Consider the following 21,457-nt stretch of genomic DNA (forward strand, 5'->3'; position numbering starts at 1 on the left):
AGTCAGTAGCTCTCTTATACTCAGTGAATTTGAAGAAGAAATTAAGAAAGTCTTCCCATTTTCAATCTCACCAAAAATAATTAGATGCTTGGGAATAAACTTAAAAAAGAAGGTAAAGGACCTATACAGGAAAACTATAAAACATTGTTAAAAGGAAGAGAAGACATAAACAGATGGTAAAATATTCCCTGCTTATGGATAGGAAGAATTAATATTGTCAAAATGGCCAACTTACACAGAGCAATTAACATATTCAATGCAATCCCAATTAAATTCTGAGCGGCATTCTTTAGAAGAACTAGAGGCACTTCTCTAAAGAAGACACACTGATGGCCAACAGGCACATGAAAAAAAAGTTCATCATTACTTAAAATAATGGAAATGCAGATTAAAATTGTAATGAGATGCTATCTCACATCTGTGAGAACTATCAATACTAAACCCCCCCCCAAAAAAAAAAAGTTATGATGAGAATGTGGAGAAAAAGGAACCCTATTACACTGTTGGTGAGAATCAAGACTGGTCCAACCACTATGGAAAGCTGTGTGGAGGATCCTTAAAACACTAAAAATGTCTCGGCCTTATGACCCAGCAATTTCAACCCTAGGTATCTACCCAAATAACATAAATACACTAAGTTGAAGGAAATCCTTCACTCCATTGTTTATTGCAGTGCTATTCACTATAGTCAAGATATGGAAACAACCTAAATGCCCCCCAAAAGATGAATTGATCAAGAAGATGTGGCATAAATACTTAATGGTATCCGACTCAGGGAGCAAAAGAACTCATGCTTGGGCCACCCTGGTGGTGCAAGGGGTTAAGACACAGCACTATGAAGCTATCCACAGCCACTGTAGCACGAGTTCAATCCCTGGCCAGGGAGGTAACCTACATGGTGCAGCAGACCTCTCCTGACTAGCCTGCTGGCTCCCCTCAGCAGTGTATTTTAGTCAATTTGCCTGTTCTATTCCCCACTCTGTTTCTGGTTAATCCTCTCACCCTCTGCCCTTCTGGCCTGTACCCCAGTTCTTATAAGCATAAATAAATCAATATTTAAAACAAACAAACAAACAAACAAAACTCATGCTATTTGAAGCTACATGGATGGCGTTGGAAGGGATTACACCAAGCAAAGTAAGTCAGAAGGAAAAAGATAAATACTGTATGGTTTCACTTATATTTGGAATATGTAAAAACCAAACAAAAGGTTAAAGACAAGTTTTGAAAGCTGAACACATAGCTAAGGCATCTTGGAGGGTAAGGGTAGAGGGAGAGAGAGCGAGAAAGGTGAACACAGCAGAGGAAAGAGCACCAAAAGGCTATCAGAAGGGGGAAGTGGTGGGATGAGAGCAAAGTAGTGATGTGGGTCTAATGGAGGATTATTGGGGTTTGGTTGTGGGTGTGGTTAAATAACATGTAATTGTAGAAGTGAACCCTAATATATAAATTATATATATATATTTACTGTGATATAAATCAGTGTTAATAATTATAAATAATAATTATATTATTTTACAACTTAAAAAATAATAAAATGGAAACTGGAAATAAGTAAAAGTATTGTTTCTCCAAGAGGGTTTCAAAGATTAATGGTCCAAAGATATTTTAAAATTTCACCTGAAGGAAGTTTCAGCCACACAGAACTAGCATTTTCATGACTTTATGGAATACAGACTCTCATTCTTTTTTTTTTTAATTTTAGAGAGGTGGATTTCTTTTCTTTTTCTAAAAAATAGCAACATCTTCATTTTAAATATTGTCTGAGCCCATTCAACTCTTGTTGCTCAGAGAATTAGAATTTCTTAAGTCTTTGTTTACTTTTTCCAGTTGTACCTTAACATTATATATGATTGCAAAACATCACCAAGATTTTGGGTTTTCTTCCTGGGAATGCAAAGTTAATCACTAGTCTTGGAAAATCTAGATTCACACTTTATGTACTGTTTGTAATGTGATTATGTTTTTGACTTTATGACCCTTCTTTATCCCTAATTTCCAGTGTAGGGGCTGAAGAGCATATACAACTTAAAAGTCATAATCAAAAGCATAATTTTCACAAATATTGGTACCCTACTGTTTAACAGAAACTGTCTTTAAAAAAATAATCAATCTACTTTTTATTCCACTTTCATGACAGTTACTATTCTCATTTATTGAGGTGGCGAATATCCTATGTAAGATAAACTATTAAAGCCTTATCACTTAACAGGACTAAAATTCTCAAGACAATTCTTAGAAATGTTAAGATTCTGGTGAAATAACTTTATTTTTCCCATTTGCATTCTGAAATCATGGTTAAGTCAGAAAATGAGGAATGACATGTGAATAACTAGGTATCAACTGTGTTTGTCTTTCAATAAAGGGAATAATTAATAAAAGGAGTGGGTGGAAGTTTTAGAGGCTACATCAGGTAAGAATGGAAATTTCTAACATATCTCTATTATTCTTGGTCTAAGATATCATCTTTGGCCTGGATTACACCTCTAGTTTCTTGGTGACAAGTGCAGACTTCCTATTAGGTGCCCCCTCCAGCAGCCAGAGTGACATATTTAATATACAGGCTGGGTCACTGAGTGTTGCTTAATGATTTCCTGTTCTTAGGAGCCTGCAAATGAGGCCTGAAGCCCTTTAAAATAAAGAACTACTATTCCTTACATTTTCTTCTAGACTTTTTGCCCTGAATCTAGTTTATAATTAGCTCTTAAAAATCATTCCTATTGGAGAAAGTATCACCAATATTCTGAAGAAAGTATTAGATTTTTTTTTTGCAAAATTTCTTCATAAGTTTTTATGCTGCCTTATTTGATAAGTTATGAACTTATCAAATAATAACCACCCCTAGTAAATTCTATGTACTCATTAGAAGATTCAGTATTTCTGAGGTTCAAAAAATGTAGTCTAGTAACTTCATGCAGAATTGTAATGTGTCCTTCATGACCTGTGAGACACACACAAAAGGTGGCACTTAAAAATATATTGAGGACTCCTGGGGTCTTCAAAAATGTCATCACAACCCTTCATTCAATGTATTCTAGAACAGAGGTTCTCCAATTAGAGAGAGTTGGGAAAGAATCATTTGGAAAGCTTTTGAAACATCAGATGGTTGTGTTCACCATGGAGTTGGGATAGAAAGTCTAAGGTGAAACACAAGAATCTGCGTGTAACACACAACATGCAGAAAAATTCAATTTGAGAATTACTGTCCCTTAATATCTGTGAGGAAGTTTTATACATATTATGGTAAAATGGGAAAAACTGAGTTATTTTTAAAAGACCTTCCATTATATTGGTATCTTACTTCATCAGTTAACTAACTTCCTTCACTGCACTATCTTAAAATGTCCTTTTACATAAGTAAGAGGTGTTCCTAGTAGAACTCGACCTGAGTTTTATAATTAGCTACAGAGTTAGAGTGCAAGATATTCTTAATTGTAAAGGAATTTAAATTATATTGACCAGTTTTCTAGAAGTTACTAAATTAGAAAAGAAGAGTAGTCTTTTTGAAGACCTACTTTATGAGCCAGGTATCTTATGCAATTTTTATTAAATAGTACTAGTACACCATAATCTGTAATTAATAACATTTTACAAATGAAGAAACTTAGGCAGCAGAAACAGTCAGGAGTCAGTTATATTTTGACTAAGAACTCCAGTAAGCATGCCTAAAGACACTTAGTACAGAGAGGAAGGGTTTTTGTCAGTGTGTTGGTGACAGATAAAAGTCTCTACTAGGAGAGTAGCTTGTCCTAAGCCAGTGACAAAAAGTGAGGGGGCTACTTCCTGGATCGCTGAGTATCTCACTATGAAGTTGCTCTTGTATCACAGTATCATGACCTTCCTCAACATACAGAAAACTCTGGTTATTGTGGCTAATGCTTTGGAAACAAGATTCAAGTTGAAGATAATGTTCATAAGTTATAAAGAGGAGAGCCTAACAAAAGACTGAAAACACAAAAGTGCAGAACAGTCTAATGAGAAAATCAAAATCCTGAAATAAAAATAAGATAAATGTATGAGGACAAAACACTCCCTGGGTCTAAGTGCAGATAGGAAATTGTGGTAATGAAGTCACTGTGATTCTGACACGTACAAGCAGAGGGCCATGCGGGAGACCTTCTGAGTACAATATGCAGTCAAGGTAGAGATGCTGTGAAGGAATAAAAAAAAGGAAGACCGATGATTGACAGGGTAGAAAAGAAGGATTATGACAAAAGGGAAAAGGTATTAAAGTAATTAATTTCACCAAGGAGGAGAAAAGCAGGTGCTCTAATTAAGTTTTCCACTGGAGCTTTTCACTAGTAAGGACCATTTATTGCCCACATGTTGCTACTTCTAGACAGAGTGGTCACTTGTTAAGGCTTCTTATTGAATGAATGTCTCAACACATATAGCAGACATGTAAAAGAAACAATGACCATGTGTGATCTGCCTATGCAGTTGGAATATTTTTGAAGATGTAGGCTTAAACAGCAGCAAAAATTCAAGTTCTTACTTAGGAAAGCTGCATCTTGCCTTCTTTATATCCTTAGTTCCTAGAATGTAGTATGTGCTCAATAAAAGTCAGAACAAGCAAATAAATTCTGTTGTGAATAAGGATATTTTGACCATCAGTGCATAAGATCAATACATTCAATCAAGTGTCATTCATTCTGTCCTTGAGTTGAAGAAGAGTTAGGTAATATTAGACAAGTCAGTTTCCACCTTACTGTTCAATCTCTAATAAAAGTCAACGATGTAAACTCTCTTCGTCTCTTTTCCATTCCATCTGCCATGATCTGGTTTTTTTCTGTTCTGGACTTTTGTACTTAACTTCAAGAAGAAATCCCATCCAGCCTCTTCCACTCTACAGACACAGCCATACTAAACGTCCTAATGAGTAGCACTAATCAGGAAAATCTTTCATTTAAGAAACAGAACAAAAATGAATTTCCTGACACTTATTTCAAAAGGCAATCAAGGCTTCCATGATCTGCCTCTAGCCCCTTTCCCAATCTTATGCCTCTCCTCTCTATTTTCCTTTATCTACCAATATCCCTAGGAAATAGAAATAAACATTTGTTTTTCTCCATTGAGCCAATATTTCCCCTTCTAAGGGTCCTTAATCCTGCTCCTCTTTCTCCACTCCATGGAAGCTTCCCTTACTCACTTTGTATATGTTCAAATCCTACCCATTTGCAAAGGCCACATAGTTCAAATACCATATGGAACTGCATAAAGTTATTATTTTTCCTACTGAACTCCTGTAGCCTCTTGTTTCACCCCTCTTGCAGAAAGCTTACTATTTTGATCTTCAGATATTTTGGTAAATCCCATATATCATATACTAAAGTAAGTTCTTGGGGCAAAGCTGCTTTTGCTTTTTGGCTCTCACATGGCCTAATTTTTTTTATTATATATCCTCAGCACATGCAAGAACATGTTTGTTGAATCAAAGATCTCCCACAAGGTCATTTTAATTTTCTTTTCTCTCTCATTTACACTCATTTCCCTCTCATTTATACTTCTCACAACCCACCCATTTTCTTTAAATTCATAATGTAGTCCTCAGACATAGGCTAATGGACATAAAAGGAAAGAAGAAGTAGGAAAATGTAGAAGTGGTGAGACAACTTGTACTGTTTTGGGGTCTTTTTTCCACTGATTCTTAGTGGTTAGCAAGGGAATTTCTAAAAAGTGAGGCATCTGTGGCTCTTTTGAATGACCTTACATAGTCATTAAGGCACCATGCTGAAAAAGAAGATAAATGTCTAACCACTGGCTCCACTGAGCATGCCTATGGACAGCTAGGACACACAGGGAGGGGCTTTTCTCAGCACACTGATGACAGATAAGTCTTTTGTAGTAAATTTACTGACCAGACTTTCATCAATGATAAAATAAGATAAATAGAAAGAAAAAGCATGGAAATATGTATTAGTGGCAAAATGTTAAATTTCCAACAGCAAAGCAGTGAAATATCTATCTATTAATGATGAGAAAGTTAACTGGGTACATATCAGAGAGACAGAAAATGAGTATCTGTCAAGAATAAAGTGTTATGAATTCAATACTTGTAATGATTAAGTAGCTATAGACCATTTTTCATGATCATATGTGGAATTTGTTTTAGAAGACTTTAAATGAGCCAAATTTTCTGCTGGAGGGCAATTGCAATGATCTGGAGCTTTTTAGAAAGCAAGAAAAGGAGAAAATTCTAATACAATAATGCTAAAATGATTCTATTAAGAATAATTTAATTTAATGAAATGGTTCTGTCATTCCTATGACCCTGCTTTGGAAACACTTCCTAACTTCCTTGTTACTCATAGAAAAAATCAGGTACACTTGATGTGTTTATACTGAGTGCATGTATGTGTGCTTTTGTACAAACATATACACCAATATCTCAAGAAACAATTTAAAGATATAAAGATAACCCATCAAATTGATAACACCATCACAAAGATAATTTTGTCTATCATGTTTACTATGAAGATATATATATAATCTTGAGCAAAAAAGACAAAATTTTGTAAGGCCAGAACCTAGCTAAAATCCCAGAAAAAGTCAATATGTGTTTTGACAAGAGTTCCAACATGAATAAACTGTTATAATTAATAATAAACCATAATTAATAACTGCATCATTAGCAATACCAATACGTAAATTATACATATTAAACTGAACATCAATTACATTGCAAAAATGATGTATTGCTTAGGTATTTACTAGTGTAAATGAAAAACTCATCAGAGATACTGATAAATGTGCACAGCAGATGCCATTTGTTAACTCAAAGGCAGGTGCCAGACTTATTTTCAAATATTGTTTTTCAGAGATAGTTATTTACTCTCCTAAATGAAAATAACATGTTGAAGAAAAGCTTCTCATTCCCAGAAGAACTGCTCTGCATTTTTTCCAACTTTACACCCAGCGCCTGAAAAAGTTATTCAATGAGATAATCTGTAATGGAGTTCCATAAAGCCCATTCCTGATGTCTTGAGAACTGATGTTACTGAGGGACAAGCACAAAGAAAGGTGTCCACATTTAAACTAAAGACAGAGAAGAAAAAAGAACCCCAAATGGCCAGGACAACAAAGGGAGCCGGGCATTTTACTCAGTGTGCTGGGCTACAGGGAAGTGCAGAGCAGGGTAGACACTGCTTTGGGCTATTACTGCTTCAAATAAAGTAGTTGTCTTTGAAAATGCAATCACTTTTTTCATCATTATCATCACCATCATTGCCGGTAGCAAGATAATAGCCTGGGTCACACTGATGCTGTTTATATCCCAGACACAGGCAAATGGAAAATATTATCTGTGGGGAACTGGTTACAGGTCTTGACATATGATAGAATAATAATGTTCCTCTCACGCTTGGGTGCTCCTGTAGACCACAGCATCCACTTGGTGTTTATGTAAATAACACCCTACACAGCATCAAGGAATCATTTTCCCAGATGTTCAAGTCTGAACCTCTCTGAAGGGCTGCGACAATCAAACTAGGGAATGACAGTGTCCTGGGTTACTTACCCACTTCTCTTGAGAGCCCAAAGAGCTATGAAACAATACTCTATTAGATGAACACCACAAAGCCCAAAAGAAGTTACTAGCAATTGCCAATTCCTGTGCCTTCAATCTGAGCCATCTGTGTGGCAGGTCCTTTATATCCCTTAGTGTATTCATTTTTCCACCATGAGGTGAGGAAATAGCAATTCTTGTTTTATAGGTATGGGAACTAAGATTTCGAATTTAAGAGAAATGTTCACGAATCTAGGACTGGAACTCACCACCTTCTATTTTTTTTAAAGATTTATTTATTTATGCATGCAAGAACTGGGGTACAGGCCAGAGGTGCAGGGGTTGAGAGGATTTACCAGAGACAGAGTGGGGATCAGAACAGGCAGACTGACTGAAATATACTGCTGAGGGGAGTATCGGGCAAGTCAGGAGAGGTCTGCTGTGCCAGTGGGTCATCTCCCTGGCCAGGATCGAATTCCTGCTGCAGTGGCTGTGGATAGCTTCGTAGCGCTGCATCTTACTTAACCCCTTGCACCACCAGGGAGGCCCCACATTGTACTTTAATAGGATATTTCCTAGAATAACTATGCATCCCAATGCACATAATTTGCAAAGCCTTTAACTTTCTCATTTAGAAGGTGGTGAGGGGGCTACCCTGGTGGCACAAGGGGTTAAGACACAGCATTATGAAGCAATCTGCAGTCACGGGAGCGCGAGTTCGATCCTCGGCCAGGGAGGTGATCCACAAGGCACAGAGACCTCTCCTGACTCTCACACTGCTCCCGTCAGCAGTGTATTTCAGTCAATCCACCTTTTCTTTTCCCCACTCAGTCTCTAGTGAATCCTCTCATACCCCATATCTCTGGCCTGTACCCCAGTTCTTGTATGCATAAATAAATAAATCTTAAAAAAAATAAAGTACAATGTGGAGCTGGTCAGAGGCAGGCTGTGTCGCTCATACTTTCCCATCCACATCTGAAAGGGCAGATCAGTTGCCTATCAGGAGCTGTGCAAATCTGCGGCTCAACCTAAGTGGTTCACCACTGGCTTGAAATTTCTTTGAAGTCTGTTATTTTATCTTTTTACATCAAGCATGCAAATGTTGCATTTTACTCCATGGTTATGGCTTATTAATAAAAATGTTTCCAATGATCTGTCATTAAGGAAAGTGATACAGTCCTTTCCTGAGACCTGGATTCCACTTTGACAAGCGTATAAGATAAGAAAGTATGTGGACAAGTTCCATGAAGGAGAGCGACCCTTTCCCAATAGCTCAACTTTCAGAGAAAATAAGATTATTTGATTAAAAATACCTGGCAGTTAAGCTACAAGAGCCAGGGCTTGAGAATAAAGTTAGACATTTAAAAGGCAAACCCAGGATCTTCTCACATTAAAATGACAATGACAATTCTTAAAGTTGTGCATATGTGTTTGCGTGTGTATGTGTGTGCGTAGTTTTAACATGGTAATATTTTAGAAGCCAAATTTAAAGAGTCTGGGTTTCCCTCTGCAGCCCAGTGGAGCCACTGATGAACAAGTTTTGACCCTAGTACTGTCAAAAGGGCAAATATAATGAAGCACTTCTGTGGTAAGGACCTGTCAGTCCTGACTTGTCCTTGGTTCTTTCACAGGGCCAGTGAAGTATTTAAAATAAGAATTCTTTCTTCCAAAGGGAGTTTTGTTTATTCTAGATTTATCCTTGATATTTTTTTGATTTGCTGACTCCTCTATATCCTGCTATGCTAAGATCATGAAGGGAGTTTTGATTTCCTCCTCATTCTGGTTAAATAAATTGGGTCACACCCATAAAAACTCAAAAAGTTGGGCCTCCTTGGTGGTGCAGGGGTTAAAGACACAGCAGTATCAAGCTAAGGCCAGCCACTGCAGCATAAGTTCTATCCCTGGTCGACCAGGGAGCAACTCATATGGCTCAAGAGACCTCTCCTGTCTCGCCCGCTGCTCCCCTCAGCAGTGTATTTCAGTAGATCTGCCTGTTCTGCTCCCCACTCTCTCTGGTGAATTCTCTCATCCCCCGCGCCTCTGGTCTACACCCCAGTTCTTGTATGCACAAATAAATATTTAAAAAAAAACTCAAAAAAAAAAAAACGTCACAAATACTAAGTATTTTACAACTACTTATTTACAGGGGAGAGTAATTCAAAGTCAATCAAATTTAATCAAACAGCTGTACAACACGGTCCTTTGCCTATCAATTCTGAATGAAATTCACTGTTTTTGGAATGAATCTTGCTGCCTTATACTCCAAATTGCAGTAACAAGTGCAAGTGAAGGGATGAAAATCAAAATGTCACAAATGATCTCTATCAAAGGTAGTTAATGAACAGCTTTATGTGTCTGGTAAAGAGAAACCTAATGGAACAGATAAAACACTGCTTTTGATAAATATTTAAAATTACCCAGTTCTTCTCCATGTTCACTGACATCAAGGATGAATTTAATTTTACTATAAAAATAAAGTGTATACTTTTATAACAAGTTATAGGCAAACCAAGAAGGGTTTAGCTCATCAATATATCAATAAAATCTTTCATACAAAAATCTTAAACTAGTTTTTACTGTGGACACTTTCCTTTTCACTGTATTTTATATTTGTGCCAATGTTTTGGTTGATTTTGAGCTGAAAACATTATTTTCAACATCCCTTTCAGACATGTACAATGAATGTTTCAGATTAATATTGAAATTAAAGGTAAATTTTATAAAATGCAATTTTTTAAAGATTTATTTATTTATGCATACAAGAGCTGGAGTACAGGCCAGAGATGCAGGGGGTGAGAGGATTCACCAGAGACAGAGTGGGGAACAGAACAGGGAGACTGACTGAAATACACTGCGGAGGGGCACAGTGGGTGAGACAGGAGAGGTCTGCTGCACCATGTAGGTTTCTCCCTGGTGGATGGGGATTGAACTCGTGCTGCATAGGCTGTGAATTGCTTCATAGTGCAGTGCTTAACCCCTTGCGCCACCAGGGAGGCCCTAAAAATGCAAAATTTTAATTTATGCTATTTGGGCCAGAAAGTTCTATTTGGCTTAAACATACAAAAGGCAGTTAAATTTACTGTTTAATTTTCATTATCATACCGCTGGTAGAAAGATGTCAATTCTCCATATCAAAAGGATACTGAAAAATTAAATTGTTCTTATATAGAAAAATCTTTTACACAGAAATGCTTAAGTTTATGTAGAAAAAAGGAAAACAATACTATTTCAGTGCAATATACATTTTTAAAAATATATTATTTCTGATGCCAAATGCATGACATTTGACTCAATATTTCCTTCCCCCAAATGACAAGGGAAAAGGAACAGAATCTCCCCTGGCAGTCCTGTATCCTCTCACCATTTTCTTGTAACTATACTGTTTTATAGATGAAACTGCCATCGAGAAATGACAAATATAACACATAAAGGAAAGAAAAGGGGCAATAAATCACCAGTGACACCATAGCCCATTAAAATGCATTCAGCTGGTGTTGCAGAAAGAATAAAAATTTCCTCTCACTTTTTATTCTTTGTAGCTGAAAAGGAAATTTGAGAATCCTCAAGTAATCTTTGTAAGAGATGGTGAAATTCCAACCAAATTCTCCTTAAACTAACTTTCAATATTAGCCTCTGTGGTCAAAATATATGCATTGATAAACCCACCCCAATGTTTAATTTTTCATGTTCAAGATGGGGTACATAAATTGTTAATCATCCAATCTGATATGATGCTGAATTGGACAAAAAACAAGATACCTAAATTGCTTGGAAATAGTTACAATTTAGCCACTATTTCCAATACATTGATTATCAGTGTAAGTGAAATTTGGCTATTTTTATAAATAAGGAATACTAAAGGAACCATTTTCTTCCCTTAATTTTTATCCAAAATTCTCTTAAATGGTCAAATCAAAGCTCCTGACACTAAAAATGACTCTGGTATCATATACATACTGTTTTAGAGTAAAAAAAGGATACACACACACACACACACACACACACACATATCCCTATATATAAATAAACTTATTTCATTACCAACTTATTATTATAAATAGTTCAAGATAATGGCACATTCACTGAAGTGGAATATTGATTGAACTGTTGGTATAAACAAAGATCATAAAGATAAGTTCCTTGAAAGTGAGGAGCACATGTTACACTATTTTGAATTCTCATCCCCCTCCACCCCAACACACGTTTTAAAAGGACAGGTATATTAGGAAAAGCAGAAAAAGAGAGGCTCCTGCATAGTTGCAGGAGAGCTGCCTGAATTATCCTCATCCCTTAATACAGCTAATAACACACCAAACTCTCCAAGGAGGTAAGTTCTTCATGTAAAGGATGAAGGTGTGAATAATTTCTTCCTGCAGTACAGACAGCAAAATATGTTTGAGCAATGTTGACCATAGCTCCTCAAAACTCAGTATTTCAGGAACTGAAAAGTTGCAACATATTTAATATTTTTTTATTGATGCAACATTGGTTTACAACACTGTATATGACTTACAGTTATAGGATCACACTTCAGATACATGTAAAATGTCGTAACTTTTACTTCTATCAGAACTGAATGGTATGCTTGTCCTAAAAATGTCTGATGGGGGCCTCCTTGGTGGCTCAGGCTGTTGAGCGCAGCACTATGAAGCTGTCCTCAGCCTCGGTAGTGCTGGTTTGATCTCCGCAGGCCTCGGAGCAACCCACATGGTGAGCAGACCTCTCCTGTCTTGCCCACTGCTCCCCTCAGAAGTGTATCTCCTCAGTCTGCTTGTTCTGTTCCCCACTCTGTCTCTTGTGAGTCCTCTCACCCTCCTGCCCATCTGGCCTATAAATAAATAAAATAAATCTTGTATAAATAAAATAAATCTTAAAAAAAAAAAAAGGGTTTGCTGGGAGGGTGAGCATGGTGGTCTGTGTGACGCTTCAGTGCCCTGGAGTCCACTTGTGACAGTGATTCCAATTGGGAGTACCTCTGTGATAGGGATGTTATTAAAAAAAATGGTGTGGAAATTAGTTCACACCTTGAAGGCAATTTTATCTTTGATAACTGAATTCATTCCACTGGAAATTTATAGCTGGTCTCTGAGTGTCTTTCAAGTGGCAAGAACTGAATGAGTTGTAGAAAGTATAGAGACATAGAAAATATAGTCGTAGTGAAAATAAATCTAATATTTCAATATAGACACAATTACTAATATTCTCCTATACTACATGCTATAAGTTTAATGACTGAAATCTGGAGAGAGTAAAATATAACTGTCTGAAGCTAACAATAGGGAGATTTTATCTAGTGCCCATACATTCAAATAATATTATCGAGTTTTATTAATCTCAATGTTTTCCATCAGTTTTGATTTATATGTATGCTCTAGTAAATAGCTCTTTGATAAAGTGCTATCTCAGGCAAGCATTTGAATGAAACCATTCTATCTCAGAGATACTAAAAGTATTTGATATGTTTGAACCTGTCCATTAAATTCCTTATAACATACTCTTCCATGTCGATTATATGTTATCTATGACCCAGAACTGGTTACTTAAGACTGTACTAATTTTCTATCATTTCACTCTTCCAGTAATAGACACTCATGCTGGGCTTTTTTTTTTTTTTTTTCCTAGGCTGACAGATATATTCCATTTCTTGGATTTTTTTTTTATGTGTCTCTCTTTACTAGACATGTAAAGCTGTTTATTAACTATCTTTGATAGAGACCAATTGTGACATTTTGATTTTCGTTTCTTCACTTGCTTTAGGAAAAAAAAAATAGAGTATAAGGCAGCAAGATTAATTCCAAAAACAGAGAATTTCATTCAGAATTTATAGGCAAAAGACCATGTTGTGCAGATTTTGGGTATTTTCTCTCTCTTCCAAAGTTTCTAGTGTTGCTGGAGTGTACAAAGAAAACTTAAAACTATCTGCCCTTCCTGAAAACACTTCAATTGCTTCCTGCTGCTCCTAGGATCTAAACCGAGGTCTTTAATATAATTTACATCACAGTGGCCTCTGTTTGCCTGCATTGTACATCCTTACTATTCATCACATATCCTTATTCTTTTCTCTCTAGCAATGATGAGTCATGCTATTTCCCACCACTGGGCCTTTGTACTTGCTATTGTTGACAGTGACTAAGCTAAATTTTAGTGAAAAATCCTATCTTCAAGCCATATCCAGTGTCAAGCTACTCAATGTGTGGCTAAGGCCTGATTTCAGTTATGTCTTTATCTTAGAAACAGACCATGTTGAGTACGCAGAAGGACAAATGATGTTTTCTACATTTAGACTGTCACAGCTTACTGCTCATGAAAAGAGCCAAAGATGCACTGGTTGGATCTGACAGGTGCTGGCAGAGAAGTAAACAGACTGGGTGAACAGAAATAAAAGTGGGCAAATCACTCTAAGACAATTATATTAAAACTAACTTTCTTATAACTCTTGCCACAGAAAACGGCTGATTGAAATTGTGATTTTAAAAATAGGTGGGAAAATGATGGGTCCATTTTACTTGCAATGGAAAGATCTACTGTATTAAAATAAATGTACAGTATAAAACAGAGGCATATTTTGCAACAGAGTAACATAAAATCAGTCAAAAGTAGGCCAAATAAATCAATTTTAAAAGATTCCTGTTTATTTACAATTGTGATGAAAGGAATAAAATACCTAGGATAAAAGTAATAAGAAAGATCAAGTGTTCATTCATTTGTAAATAATTTGGAACACCTGCTGGGTGCCCTCAGGGCTAATTGGGAACAAGAAAGATCAAGTTCCTCCCACCGCATTCAGGAGGGAGACACAAGTTATCCAGAAGAGGCAGAGCAATGGACTGGACAGTGGCTGGGGGCACCAGGCCCTGCACTCAGGGGCAGTGGTCTAGGTCGGCCTCTCTGAGGAAATGACATTCATGTGTAATCCTGGATCTTGAGACCAACTGGTAATGCAAAGGGGAAAGAGGTTTCAGTCAGAGGGAACATCAGATGTGTCTGGTGAAGGATACACCTTGATGTCCTGGAGAAGCAAAAAGAACAGCAGTGAATGACAGGAGATGTGGGCTGAATGTCAGGCAGGCCCTGATGCTGTGGTCACAGTGTGGCCCTAACTCCAAATGTACTAGGAAACTATCTAAGGTTTTAGGAGGAGTGATGAGTCCAGACTTCAATTTTCAAATAGTCTTTCCAGCTACTAAGCAGCAAGTGAAGTTGTAAGAGTAATAAAGAAAACTTTATGCCAGAATACACACAAAACAAAGTCAAAAGAGTGACTGACAGGAGTAAGTATGAACAGATATAGAAAAAAAATGCAAATAAAACATATGCCAATAAAACAATGCAAAAATGCCAGCTTCAGGAAGTCATTGGGATACTGTTTTCACCCATCATACTGGAAACACCAGGTTGTAAATGGTGCAACTGTGGGGAAAGGGACCCACAACAGACACTTGGTGGGAGAGGGAACTGCTATAATTCGGGAATAAAGTAATCTGCTCAAGTCTATGTAAAAAAAAAAAAATCCAAGCTAATCTTTTGACCAATATTTGGGATTGCTAAATGAAAATAACAGGAGCAATTACTGATCTAGAACACTATCAATTTGCAGTTGGCTGTTGTTGTGGTTCTTAAAGGAAAAAAAAATAAATGGTGAAATATAAATGTCCACTAACAAGGGCATAATATATTACAGAGAAACAATACTCAACCATTAAAAACATGACTTAGGTTGATACATATTGCCTTAAAAAGTAATTATGACATATTAAGTGATAAACTATAGATGGTAGTGAAAAGCTCTATTAGTATATTTTTACATACATAGAAAGGCACAGCAGATTTAGAGCCTGGATGAAGTTAGTGTAGACCTGGGATAGCCATTTCTAGTATATCTGAGTTTTTATAAGTTTGGTTTACTGAGCTATGCTAGGAAGAAATGTAAGAATTTGCATTCTTCTCATAATTGAAAAAATGTGCTGAGGTAGAGAAACAATAACTAACATTTACTGAGGGTTTATTAAGTACTTTATTTCATCCTGGCAACAACTGTATGCATAGGTAAAACTATGATCCCATTTCACACATGAGCAAGTTAAGGGTGCAGAGATGTGAAGTCTCTTGCCTGAAGTGACTTTTTCTCTGTTGATAACAGATAAAGCTGGGATTCAACAGTGAGCAGTTCAGTTCTAGAATCCTAGCTCTTGCCTGCCATGCTACCCATAATGTTCTAAACTGAAGTTACTGGCCGACCCACAGGCCTGTGTGAAAAGGAGGCTAAGGGTTTTCCATAGAACTGCACAGAACAGTTTGAGAAACAGTGCACCAACACTTCAAAGTTTTCACCTTTAAGGGGAGGAAGCAGGGGGCCTATGAAATGGCAAGTGATTAATGAGCATTTGTGAAAAAAGAATTTGAGATCCCTGCCTTCCTCACTATATTCCCGACTCCCCTCTATGCCCCTGCTCCTGCCCCCAAGTAACCACCAAATTTGGGTCCTGATTGTTTTAGACCTTGCTTACTGCTAAAAGTCCATGAGCTGGCCATATTGTATCTAGCACTTTGCTTCACTCTTTGTCAAGATGGCAGGGCACACTTAGGTTCTGGAAAGATGGTATTAAGGCTTCAGAGTGCTTAAAGTTGATATTTGACAGACCTACTTGTCACTAAGAGTCTCAACTATATCCTTGGACTGTGTTGATGGGCTGTATGGTTTTTGTTCCTAAGGAAAAGGTGTCCTTTTCTGAGACCCAATGGCTGGGATCATCAGGGGTACAATGACGGCCTGATGTGTCAAGGCTGGAAAAGCGCTGCCTGACCAGAAGAGAGGCAGCACATGGAAGGGGAGGCCTGGCCACCCTATCTTAGGGCTTCAGGCTGAAACAGTAGCTGGGGAGGCGGGGGGGAGAGGGTGATGTGCTACCATTGCATAAGCAGGAGACATTCACTGATTAGCAGAAAAGACCAAGGTGAGGTGGTGATAAAGCATGTAACTCTAGCTGAATTAATCTGCCCATTTCTCCCTTTATCCAGCAGCATTTGGAAACAGGATGGAAACAGGAGCTAAGAAAGCAGGTGACAATATTCATAGGCTTGGGATCAAGACAGCAAAGAGCCAGAGGGATTAGTGAGAACACAACTGAAAGGGATGGTTGGGTGTCAGGGCTGAGTAGGAAGCAAGTGAGGCCTGTGCAGAAGGGGAGGGCACACCCAGAGCTGAAATGGAAGGACCACAGGGCTGGAATCACAAAGCCCAGAACAAATTTAGGTCCCTTACTTGACTGAATATCTGACTTCTGGGGCCTATGAAGTTGAGTCTAATGTCTTTGAATTTTTCTCAACTGTAGAAAATAATGATGCTTCTCTCTCAGGTGACCGTTGTGAGGAGTTAGTGAAATAGTGTGTGTAAAGTCTCTAGCACAGATTCTAGAACAGAGAAGGTTTTCCATAAGTACTGGAGTTGTTTATCTTCCTCAGTGGGGCTTTAGTTCAGTGACTTCTATTTGCTTTGTGTCAATTATAAATTCCTTGCTATTTATTTAGTAACAGCCTTACCTATATACTGAAAATAATCTCTGGACCAAAGTCTAGCCAGGTTCCGGAGCCTTTTCTCAACTAGGCCTCAGCCCTGGCCTATAAAGAGAAGAAATTCTAGCATAGTTTCGAACACCCCAAGATCTCATCCCTATGATGACCCTAGACCTCATAAGTGCCTGCCTGAGGAAACACAAGATTGCCAATATAATTGACTGTTCCAGATGACACCCACCAGAAGGAGGATAGGGTGGCTTGTCTCCCAGCCTCTGTGGGAGGGGAACAGCATAACATCTTTAAGCACCAGTTAGCAAACCTGGGCAGTAGTCAGATCACATGGAATTTTTCACTCCCTCTGTTCACTTCCCTTCCTAGTCCCTTATTGTCTCTTGGAAACTCCCAGTGACCTCTGCACTAAGCGGAATGAGGCTCAGCTCTATCACCTACTGTCAGCAATTACTGAGTAAAAACTGTTTTCACTGTTGTAACTAATGTCCAGCTGTGTTTATCTTTGACAATACAGACATGTGTCATGTGTATCTTTTTCAAATCTTGAAACTTTATGTGGAGTAACTGTTGGCTAGTTCCCTATTTTTTAAGCACTAATTATATCTAGCAAGAACTTCTACTTGCTTTGATATATCTGATTTTTCCTTGAATCCCAGAAGTCACTTTGTTTATAAATACACTAGGATAGAGATCTTATCACATTAGATGTATGGTTAACCAAAATGGATGATATAATGTTTGTTTAAGGAAATCATTCTCTACAGCATCTCTGAATCAGCTGGGTAATTAGCATAAATATCTTAGTATAAAGTAAATAGCCTAGACATATTTATAAAATTAAGTATATATTCTTAAAGAGAAATTTTTGGTATGCACAGCTTTTAATTTTCCTCCCAAATCAGTTCTATATTACAGACAATCACAAAATAAAGGGAACAAGAACCAGAAATATGTCCAGTTTTTAGAACTTTCTCTGGGTAGACTTTTGGGAGTTTTGAGGTAGACAGGATATTTATTCCAATTATATATTCTGTTCTCTTTCACAATATACTAAATCTTGTGCTTTAGTAAAGTGCTTTTTAACACCATGGTTTGCAACCCATTCGTATGATCTGAAATCAGTTCAGTACATAGAAACTAGAACTTTTATGAAGAAGAATTAGTTCAGCAGAGAACATATCAGAGGATATCTTATTCCACCAGTAGCAATGGTAGTGTAGTTTCTTTTTCTTTTCATTTTTTTAAAGATTTATTTACTCATTTGTACAAGATCCAGGGTACAGGCCAGATGTACAGGAGGGTGAGAGGATTCACCACAGACAGAATGGGGAACAGAACAGGCAGACTGACTAAATACACTGCTGAGGGGAGCAGCAGGTATGACAGGAGAGGTCTGCGCGCCATGTGGGACCCTCGCTGGCCAGCCGGGATTGAACCAGCGCTGCACAGACTGCGGGACAGCTTCACAGCGCGGCGCTCAACCGCCTGCACCACCAGGGGAGGCCTGGTAGTGTAGTTTCTAAACCTTCTTTTCATTTAAACTTACAGGTTTACAAATGAGTGTATATTGGGTGATGTTGTATTCCTTATTGTGGGTTGAGAACAAAGATGTTTAAACAAGTCTCCCTGGGCAATGACAGGATTCTTGTCAGACACACTGGCATTCTTCAGGCTGAACTTCTTTGCAACCCTTCTGATATCTGGGCCATACATTCAGCGAACTAAATCAGTCAGTATTTATGAGCACTTTTTTTGTGAGTCTGGCATAGTCTCCTGCTGGGGTCAGGTCACCAGGGAGGTGGTTTTCTTCAGTGTTAGACAAGAGAGGGCGGTCCCATCCATACCAAAGCAAGCCTACCAGTATCTATAGCATTTTGAGACAAAAGGAACTACTCTGGAGAAGATTCACTATCTTATCAAAGTTTCCTAGCTAAGTATAGCCTAGAATATCATGGGTAGGTGCAAGAGGTCAGCACAATTAAAACAAAAAGAACCATACACAAAAATACTGAAGACACTTGAGAATGTATTCTTCACATATCTCCTGTTGTCTTTTGGAAGGGCCTCACTGATCTGGTAAATACAACTATCACTGTTGGCTAGGTCACAGATGTGAAAATTCAAAGGAGTCCCGCTTACCATTTTCTAAGCTGCTTAACAAGAGAGAGGCACTGGAGTACATGTTCTTTTCTCCCATTAGTTTCAAAACTGTGGTCTTAACTGATAAGATAATCATTCTTCATTTATAAGAACATATGTTTATGTAGGCTCTGATATTACTAATGCAAATATACCTGATGCCAAGAGTATTGCCAACCGTACAAATGAAACTCTTTATAAGCATTTGTAGATCTTTTACCTGGTACACATAAGGTGCTCAATAAATGGCAAATGAGTAATCAAATGAATTAAATTTCAAACTTTCAGTATGACTCATAATCTATTTTTAAAAGTGTTTCTGCTATCAATATTGATGGCTGATGCAAACAGAAAATGCAAAAGAAATGTCACTTGAGTTTGAATTTATTTGAGTGAGATTAACAAACACTGAACCAAGAGTAAATACTGAAAAAAGGACAAGTATTTTTTTTTTCTGGTTTTTGAAGCTCGTTCTAACATTCCATCATTTTAATTCCCCAAAAAACAAAGTAAATAATGGAGATCATCTGAGCCCTAAAAGAATGGCAGCTGTACACTACAGCAATGTCTGTGTCCTTTACAGACTCATTTCAAAACAACCACTTATACTGGATCTGTAAGTCTTGTGAAGGAGGCTGATTTACAAGGTATGTTTTAATCATGCAAGTTTTAGAGAGAAAGCCGTACTATGACGTTTCATTTTCTTCATGCAGAGTGAACAGCATGCTTAACTTGAAGGTAGCAGATTATATTGGTATAGTCTGAGTGAGGGACTATTTACCTATATTTTCCATAGGTATTCATCTTATGATAGCAGGACCAAACTGCTTTTAATGATTTGCTAACAAGACTGGTGCCAGCGTGGAAATAATGTGGGTCAGATTTGCTGAAGGATTCCAGATGACCCTCAAGATGAACGCCTAATCTGACAAATGGGCCAAGGGGCAGTCCTTACTCTGGAAAGTTTTAGAGGGAAAGATTTATGTTAAAAAAAACACAGTATCCCTTAAGTACTTCTACCCCACGAAGAAAACCTCAGAAGTTCAGGATAAGAAAGAGTCTGTAACAAGTAAAACTTCAATCAGTAAAATAAATAAGCTTAAAAGAAACTTGAAAGCAAGGGAAAAACAGGATTGTTAATAATATGTTTATAGCTTTTAAGCCTGAAACAAAGGACTAAAAATATGTATAGAATTCTGGTGCAGAAAGAAACAGAATTAGCCTAGATTTCTTTACCTCATATAAAGTAGTCTATAATTTTCCTGAATCTCAGTTGCCTTATTTTCCAAATAATAAGCTCACAAAGTACCTAAACATTTATGAATTCTTACCATGAATTATGCTTATTTCTTTTTTTCTTAAATGTCAGGGAATATTCCTTAGTTTCATATACACAGAACAATTGCTGGAGTGGAAATTCTTTGGAAAGCAATCATGAGATTCTTCTTCATCTTTAATCATACCTATACTATATGCAATAATCTGATATCAATGATCCTTCTAAAACCAGAATTTGATTTTTGCCTCCATAATTATATTAGACATCTTGACACTGACTTGCTTTTGTTGTAGGACAAAACTTTGCCTTCTAGGGTTCTGTAACCACTCACCTTTGAACTACAGTAACTTACTGGACTCTTTTATACAGATGTCCATGAATCTTGATAGGTACTATGAAATAGACATTTTAATTTCTCTTGGTTTAAAGAAGCATACTTGACTCAAAGTCATTTAATTTTTAAAAAACTTTCCTAAATTATTCACTGTATTTGACTTGCAGATGTGCCACTGCTTTATATAAACACTTGGCTTTGAAACAAGGATCTATATGAAATGCAATCAGCTCTGCTCCAGTTGTACGTACATGAAAAGGTGTTTGAACAATGTCACCCCACACAACTTTGGGTGACTTCACTTAATAACACTGGCAGGCAAGACTGTGTATTGCTAAACATATGTGTAAACTAAACCCTACATGAATAACAAAACTCTCACCCTCAAATTGCAACCCCTTTTTAGATTAATTTGGATAACAGGGAATGCATTTTTATGTATTTTGACTGATATCTTGTTTGATGTCATTGCTCTTACAAGTTCAGCAAATTTCATTCTACATAACATTAGGCTAGAAAGGAACATACCAACAGACAAACACACAATGGAAACATGCAGTGGAGTTGTGCTTAATGCATGGAAATAATGTGCACAGAGAAGAGGCCAAGCACATCACTTAATTTAATGCGGGCACAGGTCTGTACCAAGAGTCTGATACATTGGAAACAAGCC

General features: G+C 37.3%; 1 protein-coding gene across 5 annotated transcripts in view; it reads right to left on the reverse strand.

Moving 5' to 3' along the window:
- Positions 1-21,457, reverse strand: part of PTPRM (protein tyrosine phosphatase receptor type M) — a gene marked incomplete at its 3' end in the record, with an annotated part of 796,072 nt that overhangs the window by 247,186 nt on the left and 527,429 nt on the right. The window lies entirely within an intron of this gene.

Source organism: Talpa europaea (assembly GCF_964194135.1).
Source record: "Talpa europaea genome assembly, chromosome: 13".
NCBI classification, from domain to species: Eukaryota; Metazoa; Chordata; class Mammalia; order Eulipotyphla; family Talpidae; genus Talpa; species Talpa europaea.